The sequence below is a fragment of the Miscanthus floridulus genome, chromosome 18 (genome assembly GCF_019320115.1).
Source record: "Miscanthus floridulus cultivar M001 chromosome 18, ASM1932011v1, whole genome shotgun sequence".
In the NCBI taxonomy this organism is placed as follows: Eukaryota; Viridiplantae; Streptophyta; class Magnoliopsida; order Poales; family Poaceae; genus Miscanthus; species Miscanthus floridulus.
Genome location: NC_089597.1, coordinates 52862950 through 52879202, shown reverse-complemented (window position 1 = coordinate 52879202; position 16253 = coordinate 52862950). Strand labels below are relative to the sequence as shown.

At 42.4% G+C, this 16253-nt stretch overlaps 2 non-coding genes across 2 annotated transcripts; both read left to right on the top strand.

Annotated features, from left to right (window-relative positions):
* The first annotated feature begins 4782 nt into the window (after nt 1-4782).
* On the top strand, nt 4783-4890 carry LOC136524919 (small nucleolar RNA R71). Its single transcript, XR_010776266.1, has one exon. It is a non-coding gene; the product is annotated as a small nucleolar RNA R71 (small nucleolar RNA).
* A 9352-nt stretch (nt 4891-14242) lies between these two features.
* Nucleotides 14243-14349, top strand: LOC136525112 (small nucleolar RNA R71). The gene has a single exon (XR_010776435.1). It is a non-coding gene; the product is annotated as a small nucleolar RNA R71 (small nucleolar RNA).
* The last annotated feature ends 1904 nt before the right edge of the window (nt 14350-16253 follow it).

The following is a 16253-nucleotide window of genomic DNA, read 5'->3' as shown; positions in this document are numbered from 1 at the left end:
TGATGGCATGAGTGATGGATTTGGGGTGCCCTTACCAGACACATTCGAGTGGAATGCAGGTTCGTCGTTCGTGACGGAGTTGGCAAAACCTGCGTGGGGCGTCCTATTGCTCCCTACCCATCTCTCGGCATCAGCCAAGCCATCCAATCGACTTGTGTTACCTGCTAGATTAGGACTTACCTGCGGAAATAGGGGATGAGAACATCCTGCCCAAAAACTTGGCTAGGCAAATAAGTCAGGCGACAAACTTGTAATAAATGGACAAGCTCTTAGATTTTGTTGTGGCCAAATAGTTTTTTAGCCCTTCTCCCCCTTTTGTATAAAAAGGTTAGCATGTTCCAATCCTTTCCGTCCTCAAGACCATAAAGCTCGGGGTGCGGGTGAGCAAACTTGGATTATGCTGGTGGGCAAAGGTGCCGTAGCCCCGAGGCATAGGTTTCTCGCATTCCGACTAGTTTGACTTGGAGTTTGTTTTCGTCACCCCAGCTTCTAGTTCTCAATGTGAGAGGGGGTCGGGCATGAGAAATGTTCACCAGGTGGATATACTCTTAGACGCACACCGACCTCTTCGGTAGCTAAGGCCAAAACACCCAGGATGCGGGAAAAAACTCTGATCACGTTGGTGAGCAAAGGCCCCATAGCCGCCGAGGCATAGGTTTCTCGTAGTCCAACCAGTTTTACTTAGCGTTTGTTTCCACAAACCTCGCTTCTGGGTCTTAACGTGAGAGAAGGTCGGGCGTAGAGAATGTCTACCGGATAAGTACGCTCTTATTAGCCCTCGAGTGAGACCCACCCCCCCCACCGTTGCTAGGGTTGGGCGTCACCTAAAGATTGAGGCGTTGATAACGAAACTAATAAGAGAAAGTTTGCGTATATTAAGGGTAGAAAGTGACGTAGCTCTCGATGTTACAGGCATTGATGAAAACTTCACCGTCGATGGCCTTGAGCTTCTAGGCACCTAGTTGGAGCACCCCCGTGACAATGTGCGATCCCTCCTACGACGGAGAGAACTTGTGGCAGTTCTTGCTGTTCTGGACAAAGCAGAGCAGTAGGTCCCCGACGTTGAAGGCCTGACCTCACACTCGACAGTTGTGGTACTAGTGCAACGCTTGCTGGTATTTGGCTGAACAGAGGAGGGTGATGTTGTGCGCTTCATCTAGCTGGTCTCCTTCATGTGCTCACTGGTGTTGAAGCCCTAGACAAGAACCGCTTTAAGAGGCCACAATCCTTGTATAGGTGCTCGACGGGGAAAGCATGGTTCGGGCATGGCCCTTTGAGTAGCCTCTCGAAGTGGTTCAGGGTACCCTTGATGGGCCTCCAGCCTCCCTTACGGTCGGTAGTGGCCACGAGTGAGCCCTCGCGCCACTATTTGTTCTTCTTGTTGTTGGGATGGTTGGAGGCGCCTTCGCCGACGTCCTCATCCTGCTTCACCTTGCCCTTGAGGATGCGTCGGCCAAAGGCCTAAGGTCCCGGCAAGCTGGGGCTCGAGCTTCTGTCCTCGCCGCTATCGTAGCGTCCGCCATGATGTGGGTGGTAGCTGTGGCTACCCCCCTCCCTCAAATCACCACAGGTATGCTTGTGGGCATCAAGGATGTCGCGTGCGTTGTGGTGGAGGCCGAGATGCTCATGCACCAGAACGATGGTGCGTGGCCTACCGCCTTGCTACACCTTGTGGATTGACATGTCCTCATCAGGTTGTTCTGAGGGCACGTTATGCCTGGGGGCGTCGAGGGTGTCGCGTGAGTCATGGTGGGGGTCGAGACACTCATGCACCGGAATGCGGTGTGCGGCCTACACGGGAGCACTGTAGGGGCGCTCTAGACGAGGTATTCTAGAGAGAGCGGCTCTCCTCCGGCAAGCCTCATCATGATGTTGGTGAACAAAAAAGTGAGGTGGCGTAGGTCCTCCTAGGACGGTCGGGGTGCCAGGAAGGCACTGAGCTAGCGTTCTAGCCTCCCGTAGTCGAAGTTGAGGAGCTGGTCACTTCCGGTGGCGTGGGCCTCCGGTGCGTGCAACTGCAGCTCCTCTAGCGCCTTAGCGATTGTGCTAAGGCCAGTGGAGTGGAGAGGTTGGATGGCGGCGGAAGCCTACGCCAACTCTCCTTCCATCATGGCGATGAAGTCCAGGTCCCCAAAGCACATGTGCACACCCGAGACCTAGCTGACGTTGCGATTAGCCATCCAAGGCCTGGTGTGGATGTTGAGACGCGCAAAAGGCCTCTACTTGGCGCACCAACTATCGGTGTTTCGAGTAAACACCAACGAGTAAATTTCTAATATTGTGTGTCTATCCCGGATGGTGTGCTAAGAGGACACGAGGTTTATACTGGTTCGGGCGGAATGTCCCTATGTCCAGTTCGTTGCTGCTGCTTGTGTTACTAGCATTGAAAGGTTAATAGTAGGGGTTACAAATGGGCAAGAGAGGGATAGGTCCCAAGTCTGGTGGAAAGAATGAATCGGTACCGAGAGCTCGGTCGCTGCTCGGCTAGGTGTTCAAGGTTTGATGCTAGTGGTTTTGATCTGATGTGGGGCGATGCGAATGCCCCTTAATGGGACGCCCTGCTTTCTCTTTTATAGGCCAAGGGAAAGCATGGGTTACAATGGGAGAAAATAGGAGAATGAGAGGGAGAGGAAGTCATTCAGAGTCGCTGGGCCTTCCCTTTCCTTTGTACGGGCCCCAACTGACATGTCAGGTGGTGACAGGGATAGCTCCATGCCGGGCGCCTATCCGCTAATGATGCCATGCCCTGGCGTTGTCAGCGGGTCATGACAGTCCCACTCTGCCCCAAGGGGTGGTGCGGTGAAGCAGCGTGCTGATCAGCTGGCCATACAGGGAGTAGGCAGCGTAGTGATCCACGTGTCCATCACTGTGGGCGATGTGAGTTCCCTAGAAAGACATGTCAGTTAGGATGGGTCATGTTGAGACATGACCGCTCCCTGCACGATGCCTAGAAGTTTGACCTTGTGTTGTACTTTCTGACCCGTAGTGGTTGGCGGCGGCGTGAGCTCCCATTTGGAGCCATGCCTGAGGGATCAGGTGAGGTGGAGTCTACCCTTAGACGTCGGGTGAGGCGAAGCCCGCCCCAGACATCGGGCAAGGCGGAGCCAGCCCTCAGTCATTGGGTGAGGCGGAGCTAGGCCTCAGACATCGGGCGAGGCAGAGCCCACCCTCGGGGGTCGGGCGAGACGGAGCTTGTGGCCTCGATGTCGGGCAAGGCGAAGCCCATCCCCAGAGGTCGGGTGAGGCAGATCGCATGACCTTGGGGTTGGGGGATGCGGTGCCCACCCTTAGAGGTCGAGCGAGGAAGAGTCCATGCCTTCGGTGTCGGACGAGGCGTAGCCCACCGCCAGAGCTCGAGCAAGGCGGATCGCACGACCTTGGGGTCGAGTGAGGCAGAGCCCGCAGCCTGAGGTCGGGCGAGGCGGAGCCCATGGCCTCAGTGTTAGTTGGAGCTATAGTCGCACCTTTGACTGCTTGGATGGATTAACGTATAACGAACATTAGCCCCTCCTCTTCGGGTACCCTAGTATTGGTCCCGACACTTCCAATGGTGGTGCCACCTTATTTTGCCAAACCCATCATGGTTCTTAGTTTGATTTAGGTTTGACATGTTCATCCTTTCTTGACTTGTTCCTCCTCCTTGTTTAGTGTTCCAAAGTCAACCATTAGTAGTAGAAACTGGCAACATCTTGTGTTCATGATGATGTGTTCAAGATGGCTGCACTACACTCCTCCATTAACTTGTTTACTTTAGTGGTGGGTAGTGGTCTCTTGTTGTTCAGAATGTCTCTGAGGTACTTCGCATAGGTGGGTACTTGTATGGCATATAGCAGAGGAATATTGATATATAACTTTTGAATTACCTCTACGAACTTACCAAACTGCTCATCCAATTTGGCTTTCCAATTTCTATGTGGAAATGGTAGGAAGGTGGTGTCATAAAAATCTTGCATCATTTCTTGTGCTTGTGGATCGACTTCTTCAACTTCATCGTCCTTCTTCTCCTCTTGTACTGCTGCCGGTGTCTTACCTGTCATTGTTGGATATGGAGGATCATGAGTAGACTTGCCACCTCTTGTGGTTATGGCATTGACCTTTTCAAGGTTAGTGGCAAAAGGTAGAGCAAGAAAATTGGCAACATCTTGTGATTCTATCTTTTTATTATAGCTAAGTTGGTCTTTTATAGCAGAAAAAACTATCCATTTTAGTGTTTATGTTTTCTAGGACCTTATCCATTAAAATCAAGCTTCTTAGAAATATTCTCATTGATCTTAGCTTGTTCTAACATCAGATCTCTCAAGGATGGTTGTTTAGACTTAGAAGGATAATTACCTGGGTACTTACCTTGGTAATTTGACCAGTTGTTGTTGATTCCATCCTTGTTTCTATTGTTGCGGAGTAGAATTGTTGATGACAATGTTTGCATCCTCTTGAGATTCCGAGAAATCAACCCCAAAATATTCACCACATATGTTTTGGGAATTGAAAGCATCTTGTATGGCCTGATGATCCTTCTTGTAATTAGCTCACTATTTAAGCCAATTCAATAATACGTCCATCTTGGTTGACAGTGCACACACCTCTTCTGGCACTTCTTCGCTCTTATTGCATGCTTGAATATTGTATTGAGACTAGCTTTGATTAGAGGCTATCTACTCCATGAGAGTGTCAACTTTTCCAAGGGTGAGTGTCATAAATGATCCTCCAACAGTTGCATCAAGTTGTTCATGAGCTTTTTGAGTCCATCCATGGTAAAAGCTTTGCATGAGCAACCAATCTTCCATCCCATGATGAGAACAATTTGAAATGTATTCTTGGAAGCATTCCCATGCTTCTGGAATGGTTTCTCCTTTCTACTATTGGAAGTTGAAAATCTTTGCCCTTAAGGCATTGATCTTTCCTATGGGGAAAAACTTTGCTAAAAAGGCCTTCGAACATTTTTCCCATGTGTTGATGTTATCTTTGTTGGTGTAGAACCACTGCTTCACCCTTCCCACTAGCGAGAATGGAAACAGGCGAAGTAGTATGATGTCTTGAGCAACATCCTTGATGGTGATTGTGCTGCTTATCTCCAGGAAATTCTGAAGATGAGCACTAGCATCTTCATGTGCCTTTCCACTAAATGGAGTAGCTTGCACCATGTTAATGAGGCTTGGCTTGAGCTCAAACTCAAGGTTGTTAGTTTTAAGTGTTGGTCTAGTGCGGATGTTCTCAGTGCTTGGAGCAGAGAACTCATGCAGAGTCGTATCAGCCATAGCTTCAAAAACTGGTGTTGAGCTTCCTCTTGATTGGTTTGATTGTGATGGATGAAAATTGTTGATGGATCAGAACTAATCCTACAATACCCTGTATAAAATATGAACAAAGACAAACAAGGGTAAGCCTGCTAAAGCAGAGGTATAAAGTTATGATCTTGTTTATAAGTATTTATTTGATCAATTCTCTTAGCCTTGTGCCCCTCCCTAGCAATAGTGCCAGAAATGCTTGTTGACATTTCTTAGCATCACTCTTTACTAAGTTGTCATCCCTAGCATTGAAGCCAGAAATGCATTGTTGGTAATTATTGAGAACACTTGAAAATCTATATATATTAAGTATATGCAAGCGCATAGATAATATACCATTGTAGCATTTTACCTGGGAGTAAACCAGGTATCGTTATTTATATTTTATCCATAGGGAGGAGGGATGGGGTGGCAAGAGATATTGACAAATGTGCATACTTATGACAGGATCATTAACTCTTATTCTATAGCAGGGGTAAGTCAAATGATAAATAAAAGATAAGTGTAAGGCATTGATAGTATTCTAGAGATAGAAATAGATACTCATAAATATATTATGGATAGGTAGGAGATTAGTTAAGAGCAAATAATTCCTAAGTCATTCCTTATTTACTAAGTGTTGATGGTAGTTAACAACCATTATAAACCATCAATAAAACATGTATAAGGGCACAATTGAGATCATCAACAAAAGTCTAGGGGTTTAAACTAACAAATTCCATGAGTTTTGGTGAATCTGTGATTTCTGCAGGGTTTATCCAAAAAACCGTCAAGGTGGACCTACATGTCAGATTTAATTGCGCTTATCCATAGCGAAACGGACACTAGAAGGTTCTAGAGGACACCAGAGGACACCACACCGAGGCAGAGAGGCAGAGGCTACCAGGTGGGGCTGGCCAGCCCCACCTACAGGCCACCTAGCCCCTGGGCCCACCTAGTCAGCCTCCTGCATTGCAATGTTGGTTCTCTACCACCTCCTAGGTTGCATCTACACCATTCCTTAAGTTGATTTGATCTAAGGGCTCACTGTTGGACGCTTCGGCCTATATATATTAGCCCTTGCCCCCCTGAAGGCATCAAGTCATTTGAGAAGATAGAAACCCTAATTATCCTCAGAGCTCCATCGTATTCTAGGGCATAGCTAGTTAGGCTAGGTCTAGAGAGAGGCAAGCAGGCTTCAGCTTGGATTCCCGATCGTGTCAAGAGCGTGGTTCGATATAATCTTTGTACCCTCTCTCTCTTTTGTATCTCCATTACTTTTATATGCTTGCTACAATTGTTATGATAATATTAGTATTCATCTTATTCATGTTCTTCATTATAAAGTTCATTGTCTACTTTGATTATATACCTAGTATAGTTGCATTATCATCATATTCATGCATATGTTCGTATAGCGCTCACCCTAAGGATCCATGGGTGGGTGGTTGACATTGTTTAAGCGTGGTGCTTATACATTGTTCACCTGTGGATACACCCTATATTCCAGGTCATGTGGTAGATCACGGATGTGACACTCCCGTTGAGTCCTTTGTAGTCCACTCCCCGACGTAGGTAGCATGTAGGATCTGGTTATGAAGGGGGACAAGCTCTGTTCTTAATCTCTCTTAGTAATATCCCTTATGTGTAGATATGAAGATGATCTTAGCAATGACTATTAGGTGTAATTGCACTAATCAATGTATGCTTTGACTTATAATTAAGAATGACTTAGGAATTATTCCTATGATATTCTACCTGACCATGCAAATGCCATAGAAAGGAGTACTCTGAGTGATTTATCATTATCATTGATCAATACTTATCATATATATATATATCTTATCCTATGACTTACCCCTATTATAAGTAGAATATTGGTTATGGTTTACTTCTCCATCAATAGTATAAGTTATCAATACTTGTCCAAGCTAGACCTTCCCTATGGTAAAAATATAAATAACAATACCTAGAATACTCTCGGGTGAAGTGCTACAATGGTATATTATCTATGCGCTTGTAGATCCTTTTTCATTCATATCGATATATTCTTTCTAGTCACATAAGATGATAAAGAACTACTTAGTATCATTCTAGTAGTGATGCTAGGCAGCACCAACAAGCATCTCTGGCACCATGACTAGGGATGACAACCTAGTAAAGTAATGTTAGGAGATGTAAGTAATTAATAGGTGGCTATCAAAACAAGTGTACAAGTTAATAAATACCAACAAGCATTTCTGGCCTGTTGCCAGGGAAAGGTAGCTAAACAAAGGAAGTATTGATAAACTTATACTTATTGATGTGATCAAAATAACCATTGACCTCTGCTCAAATAGGTTTACCCTTGTGTTGTCTACTTGTGTATCTTATGCAGGGTAATGTATGACCAGTTTTGACCTTCCAACAAACTACGTTGACAATCTAGAAGCACTACTTAAGAGGACTAAGGCTAAACTCAAAAAAGTTTTAGCTTTAGAGTCAGAAGACAACCATATAAGGCAAAGCTTAACATCAGAAATACTTCTCCATCAATAGTATAAGTTATCAATACTTGTCCATGCTAGACCTTCCCTATGGTAAAAATATAAATAACAATACCTAGAATACTCCTGGGTGAAGTGCTACAATGGTATATTATCTGTGCGCTTGTAGATCCCTTTTCATTCATGTCTATATATTATTTCTAGTCACATAAATTAATAAAGAACTACTTAGAGTTATTCTAATAGTAATGCTAGGTAGTACCAACAAGTATCTCAGACATCATCACTAGGGATGACAACCTAATAAAGTAATGTTAGGAGATATAGGTTTATAGTAGGTGGCTACTAAACAAGTGACAAGTTAATAAATACCAACACTACGTCTTTTGTACACCCAAGTATATACACTTTCATCTATAGCATAACTAACTCTGTATCTATGCATAAGGAACATTACTAAGGAAGATCAAGAATAGAGCTTGTCTCCCTTCGCAACCGGGTTCTACTTGTTCTACAAATGGGGAGTGGACTACAAAGGACTTAATGGGAGTGTCACATCTGCGATCTACCACATGACCCAGAGTGTAGAATGCATCCCCAGGTAAACAGTATTTAAGCACCACTGCTTACATAATGTTGACCACTTAACTCACTTGATATGGAGCTAAGCACTTTGCGAACATATGCATAAATTCATCATCAATCATGACTATATGAAGCATACAACTAGAGCAAACTAGGAACATAATAAATAGCAACATAATATTGAAGTAGCATAAAGTTATAAATAAGAGGGATACAATGGATATACCGTCCTCTAGATGGCGAATCAAGAATCCTGAGCAATACCAAACTCTACTTGAACCTTGCTAGCTAGCCTATACTAGAACTTTGAAGAATTGGAGCTCTATTCTCTTCTCTCTAGAAACCCTAATTTCTGATCTGATCTTGACTTATGGCAGATTACTGAGGGAGGGGGGGGGGGGGGGTAGGGACTGGTATATATAGGCCGGAGCGTCAATCTTGAGCCCTCGGATCAAACCGACTTGAATAAATAGTGTAGATGCAATCCTTAAGGTGGTGGAGTTATGCCTTTGTTCCTACAACTAAGGCTTATATGGATCTCATAGGAATGGATGATAATATGAAAGAGCATACTTGCAATGCATATATTGTAAAGTCAAACAATGGATCCAAAAAGAGTTGAGTCATACAATTAAATCAAGATGTGCATGTGTATGGAATATATGGTGGCTAACCGAATTCTACTATGCTCCTTGAAAACTTATCTCTCTTTTGAAACTTGAAAATATTTTTGCAAGAAAACATGAGCTATCTTATTCATCTTTCTTTCCTCTTTTTTTTTTCAGGTAGGCATCTAAGTACCCATTGTTTTAAATCTCTCGGACACTTATCCATTTTTCTCAACTCTTTTTTTTCATATGAATAACTCTTGCATAGCCCACACTTCTTTTCTGCAACAAACTTTTGAGAGATATTAACAAGAACTTGGACCATTTATTTGGTGGAAAACCTATCAAATTTTTTTTGTTATCTACTCCCAATGTAGGAGTAGAACACTTTTAGGTGGATCTAGATGAAAAGCATGTTTTTGCGCCTACCCCCAGTGTAGGAGTAGTGCATATGTGGGTGGTGTGTACGTGATCTTGATTTTAAGAGTATGACAAACCTCTCATAAGGATCAACAAAGCTTGACCAAACTCAATGCAAAACAAGTAGCATATATGAGTGGAAGTTTTCCTAACCTAAATATCATGTTTGGCTCTGGTAGGAATTCAGGCTTTGTCATATGGGAACTCATCATATCGCATTTTTATGTTTTTTCAAAAGAAATCTCTAGAATTTAGTATCATTTGGAACAAGATAAATAGCAGCTCAGGCCTTCTCATATCATATCCATCAATTACCTAGACTTAGATCAAGCATTTGCTACCCACGAGTTTCAAGTTCAAAGCAAATTATTATGTCAAAACAGTCATATCCAAAACTTGGGAGAATTTATGACTGAAAACTAGGTACTTGAAAGGAATTATAACAGAGCAACTATTCATCATTTCCATTGTGAATCATCATCTTCAAGTTCTTTTTATTTATTGGCCCTTAAAAACTAGAAATTAAAGCAAACTTTATACACACTCTTTTTATTTGGTTTTCATCATTTTTAGATCACACCTACTAATATATAAAAAATAATTTTTTTTAATATTTTGTAGTCTAATTATAAGACAAACTCATGAAATAAATGAAACAAAATACTAGAAAAGAAAACTTACCTTGGATAATGGGGGATCCTCCTCCCCCAAGCTAGGTGATGTTGTAGTCGATCAGAATGGTGGGTCAACGTTGAACTTCTGGAACATATAGCTCCAGTTCTCATTCTCCTGCTGTTGTTGTTGCTGGATGTTGGTAAGGCGGTCTCCCACTTCTTCTTGCCACTAGGAGTGTTGGTGAAGCGTGTTCTGAATGTTCTACTGCGTCTCTTCAATAGTTGTCAACCTGGTGTCGAGGCGAGAATGCTCCATCTGCTGGTCATGGTAGCCCATTGGCTGATCATGATAGCCACGAGCAGAGAAGGACATACGTCCTCCCTGGTGGCCGCTTGAAACTTCATCATATGGCTGCTGTTGATAGTAGTCGAAGTTGCCATCCTGCTATTGCTCACTTGAGCCCTATTGCCTAGGTGCTCTCAGCATGCTGATGAGTGGGCTGCTCCCAACTAGCATGCTCAGGTTGGTGCATACAGGGAGGATCCCAGCTGATCCCAGCCTGCATAGTTGGTGAAAGCCGGTCCCTCTAGAATCGGATCATCGTTGTGATACCTAGGCTGCTGGTTGCAAGTCAATCTTGCAGAGACACTTCTGCGATGGGCTACCTCCTTGACCTATAAATCAAATACGAAAGAATCCACCGCATACAAACCGAGGTTCTGTTCTGGTAATAGAATCTCGGTTGTATAATCCATATACATCATGACAAGTTTCCCATCCTTATTCTTTTTTTAACATGTGTGCTTGGACAAAATATTCATAGTCGATATACCAATGGGGAATGTCATCAATGTAAATAACAGAAGCATTTTCCAAAAGACCCAAATTTTTGGCTATGTGGGTGACTAGAGAAGTACACCCAACATCTCCCTTAAGTTCAAGAATTTCTTTCCATTGTTTCATCATAAATTTGACCGGTGAAACCTTTCTTCTCTTAACCATGGCATAGAGCAGCTTAAGTTCATCATTCCTTACTGTGTGAAAATCATTTCTAGGAAATAAAAAAATCCTAGCCATTTATGCATAAAGCGCTGGGTAGGGTGATGAATTTCATTTGTACGAGGACGGTAACAAGTAAGTTCTTTAGATATTTCTCTCCAAAATTTCATCCTATTGAAATCTTGTATAGCAGTGTCTACATCAACTACACACTGAGCATGGAATCCTAAAAGCTCACTAAAATTCTTCCTAGGGAACAGAAAAGTCTTTCCCAAAAAGTCTAAATTTGACTTCAGAATCAGTGGTTTGTAAGGTGCATAGAAATTCAGTGGTTAAAAGTTTAGACCCTAGCTCATCAATATGCCAAACATTATCCCATCCAACTATTTTAAATATAATTTCAAACTCAGCATTCATACCTGTGGACTACAGGAGGGCTAGATCATAAGCGGGAGTGAGAATGAACCTCTGGGTCTTCAGCTTCTTGTAGGTGTCCTTCTCCATCTTGTTCCGAAGCTTGAGATGCTTCTCCTCTAGGAGAATGTTCTTTTCGGCGGATGATGACCCAGATGGCACTCTGACAGTGGGAGATGCAACATCGATCTGCATGTCGGCGCTTCCTCTAGAAGAAGAGCTTCTCATCGAATGAAACGATGCCACACGTTTGAGCTTGCTTACAAACTGGCTTATCTTCGTGCAAAATAAACAGACAACACAACTCATGGAACGGATTAGGGAAATAAAAAGTCAGTGGTTAGCCATCCCGGAGTCGGTCATCCAAGAGTTAGTCGTTCGAGGGTCAGTTGTCCGAGGTTGCCTAATGAATTTTTCTAATCGAGATTTTGGCAAAACTTCCCCCCTTAATTCTATTGATTTTTCCTCTCAATTGTAACAACACTTCCACTCTTAAACCTTCTCACTTCTACTCTTAATTTCTCTCACCCTTGCTCAAATTTTAGCAACACTTCCACTCTAGAACTTCCTCTTCTTCCCTAATTCAAAAATCACTTCTACTAAGTGAATTTTCAAACTACGAAATTGGATTTAGGGATTTTGAACTTGGGAGGCTTGTTTGCAGTTGTGGTTGATGCAGAGAGTAGCTAGGAGGGGTGGTATTTATAGGCAACATTAGCATAGGCTAGCCAGCCAAGTGGTGGGGTTGGACGGCCCCACATACTGGCCAAATGGCCTCCACTTCCTCCCGATCCTTCTTTGCTTCATGCTTAAGCAAATGTTGGTGCTCTTTCGGTGGAAATGTGCTCTGGACGGTGCAGAGTGGAGATGAGTGGGAAATGGAGGTGATGGAAGTGATGGATGGTGGTTGAGTGGGTCTCATATGTCTGTATTTCTACCGTATACTCACATATATATATGCAATGCAAAAATATTTTATGATACTATGAAATATAAGAAGATGAATGGATGGTATTTTTAAATTTTTATGCCTCCACAGTAAATATTTATTACAAGGTTTTTACTCCGTAAAAATTACTTACGTGGGGCTTGAATTTTATAATGCCATGATGAGAATTTTTATTTTCTAATGCAGATGTTTAAAAGTAAATATGCTAATATAAAATGATTAATGCAATGAAAGAAGTAAATATGGATAACTACTGATTTTACCTCCTGGCGAGGGTTCAGGATTTTAAGTCCACCGATTCGGACTTCTCCAGTTGTTTTTATTCTTCGGGTACATTAGTCAGTCTCGGAGATGGAGACTCTGATGGTTGTACTAGCTTCTCTTGCCACTCCAAATTAGAGCATTGTTCTGGCCTTGGCTTGAAGGCGAATCGCTCTTCCTTGCCATTGATATGGAATTTAATTTCTTTAGCTCCGACATCAATGTATGCATTTGTAGTACTCAAGAAGGGTCTCCCAAGAATGAGGGGTGTCTTCATGTCCTCCTGCATGTCAAGTACTACAAAATCCACTAGAACAAAGAAATTTCTTATTTTTATAGGAATATTCTTGGCGATTCTTGCAGGGTAATGAATTGATTGGTCGGCTAGTTGCAGGCACATCGATGTTGGCATGAGTGTTGAATAGTTGAGCTTGTCAAAAACCTTCTTGGGCATGACACTTGACACTTTCTCCAAGATCACATAGCGCATTCTCAAAGTTTTGGTTTTCGATTGAACAATCGATAGTGGGACATCTTGGATCCTTCTACTTGACAGGTGATGTGTTTAGGATGGCCGCACTACACTCCTCCGTTAACTTGATTACTTCAGTGGTGGGCAGTGGTCTCTTGTTGTTCAGAATGTTTTTGAGGTACTTCGCATAGGTGGGTACCTGTATGGCATCTAGTAGAGGAAAATTGATATATAACTTTTGAATTACCTCTACAACTTACCAAACTGCTCATCTAATTTGGCTTTTCTAATTTCTGCGTGGAAACGGTAGGAAGGTGGTGTCATGAAAATCTTGCATCATTTCTTGTGCTTGTGGCTCAACTTCTTCAACTTCATCGTCCTTCTTCTCCTCTTGTACTGCTGCCGGTGTCTTACCTGTCCTTGTTGGATATGGAGGATCACGAGTAGACTTGCCACCTCTTGTGGTTATGGTGTTGACCTTTTAAAGGTTAGTGGCAAAAGGTAGAGCAACAACCAACTGGGCTAATTGTTATTCTATCTTTTTATTATAGCTAAGTTGGTCTTTTATAGCAGAAGAAAAACTATCCATTTTAGTGTTTATGTTTTCTAGGACCTTATCATTAAAAGAAAGCTTCTTAGAAATATTCTTATTAATCTTAGCTTGTTCTAAGATTAGATCTCTCAAGGATGGTTGTTTGGACTTAGAAGGATAATTATCTGGGTACTTACCTTGGTAATTTGACCGTTGTTGTTGTTGATTCCATCCTTGTTTCTGTTGTTGTGGAGTATAATTGTTGACAACAATGTTTGCATCCTCTTGAGATTCTAGGAAATCAACCTCCAAATATTCTCCACATATGTTTTGAGAATTGAAAGCATCATGTATGGCCTGACGATCCTTCTTGTAATTAGCTCACTGTTCAAGCCAATTCTGTAATACGTCCATCTTGGTTGACAGTACACACACCTCTTCTGGTACTTCTTCGCTCTTATTGCATGCTTAAATATTGCATTGAGACCAGCCTTGATTAGAGGCTATCTTCTCCATGAGAGTTTTAGCTTTTCTAAGGGTGAGTGACATAAATGATCCTCTAGTAGTTGCATCAAGTTGTTCATGAGCTTTCTGAGTCAATCCATGGTAAAAGCTTTGCATGAGCAACCAATCTTCCATCCCATGATGAGGACAATCTAAAATGTATTCTTGGAAGCATTCTGATGCTTCTAGAATGGTTTCTCCTTTCTGCTATTGGAAGTTGGAAATCTTTCCTCTTAAGGCATTGGTCTTGCCTATAGGGAAAAACTTTGCTAAAAAGGCCTTCGAACATTTTGCCCATGTGTTGATGTTATCTTTGTTGGTGTAGAACCACTGCTTCGCCCTTCCCACTAGCGAGAATGGAAATAGGAGGAGTAGTATGATGTCTTGAGCAATGTCCTTGATGGTGATTATGCTGCTTATCTCTAGGAAATTCTAAAGATGAGCACTAGCATCTTCATGTGCCTTTCTGCTAAATGGAGTAGCTTGCACCATGTTAATGAGGCTTGGCTTGAGCACAAACTCAAGGTTGTTAGTTTTGAGTGTTGGTCCAGTGCGGATGTTCTCAGTGCTTGGAGTAGAGAACTCACGCAGAGTCTTGTCAGCCATAGCTTCAGAAACTAGTGTTGAGCTTCGTCTTGATTGGTTTGATTATGATTGATGGAAATTGTTGATGAATCAGAACCAATCCTACAATACCCTGTATAAATTATGAACAAAGACAAACAAGGGTAAGCCTGCTAAAGCAGAGGTATAAAGTTATGATCTCGTCTATAAGTATTTATTTGATCAATTCTCTTAGCCTTGTGCCCCTACCTGGCAACGGCGCCTGAAATGCTTGTTGACATTTCTTAGCATCACTCTTTACTAAGTTGTCATCCCTAGCATTGATGCCAGAAATGCGTTGTTGGTAATTATTGAGAACACTTGAAAATCTATATATATTAAGTATCTGCAAGCGCACATATAATATACCATTGTAGCTTTTCACCTGGGAGTATACCAGAGTATACTAGGTATCGTTATTTATATTTTATCCATAGGGAGGAGCGATAGGGTAGCAAGATATATTGACAAATGTGCATACTTATGACAAGATCATTTACTCTCATGCTATAGCAGGGGTAAGTCAAATGATAAATAAATGATAAGTGTAAGGCATTGATAGTATTCCAGAGGTAGAAATAGATACTCATAAATATAGTATGGCTAGGCAGGAGATTAGTTAAGAGCAAAAGATTCCAAAGTCATTCCTTATTTACTAAGTCTTTTGTACTCCCAAGTATATACACTTTCATCTATAGCATAACTAACTCTATATCTATGCATAAGGAACATTACTAAGGAAGATCAAGAACAAAGCTTGTCTCCCTTCGCAACCAGGTTCTACTTGTTCTACAAATGGGGAGTGGACTACAAAAAACTCAATGGAAGTGTCACATCCATGATCTACCATCAACCCAGAGTGTAGAATGCATCCATTGGTAAACAATATTTAAGCACCACGCTTACATAATGTCGACCACTTAACTCACTCTAGTATTGAGCTAAGCGCTTTGCGAACATATGCATAAATTCATCATCAATCATGACTATATCAAGCATACAACTAGAACAAACTAGGAACATAATAAATAGCAACATAATATTGAAGTAGCACAAAGTTATAAATAAAGAGGGATACAATGGATATACCGGCCTCGGATCAAACCAACTTGAATAAATGGCAGTAGATGTAATCCTTAAGGCGGTGGAGAACTGACATATGAAGCTAGAGCTAACTTGTGGGTCCAGGGGGCCGGCCAGCCAGCCCCACCTGGCGGCACCTTGGCCTTCGCTTCGGTGTGGTGTCCTCTCGAGTCTTTGGGAACCTTTTGGGGTTGTTTTCGCTATGGATAAGTGCGATTAAATTTGTTGATTTGACCCCCCTTGATGGTATTCTAGATAGACCCTACTGAAAACACAAATTCACCAAAACTCATGGAAATTGTCAGTTTAAACCCCTAAGTCTATGTTGGTGATCATTTTCATGCTTGTTTTCAAGTTATGTTGGTGGTTTATAATGGATGATAACTACCATCTACATTCATCCTTTCTTGACTTGTTCCTCCTCCTTGTTTAGCGTTCCAAAGTCAACCTTAAGTAGT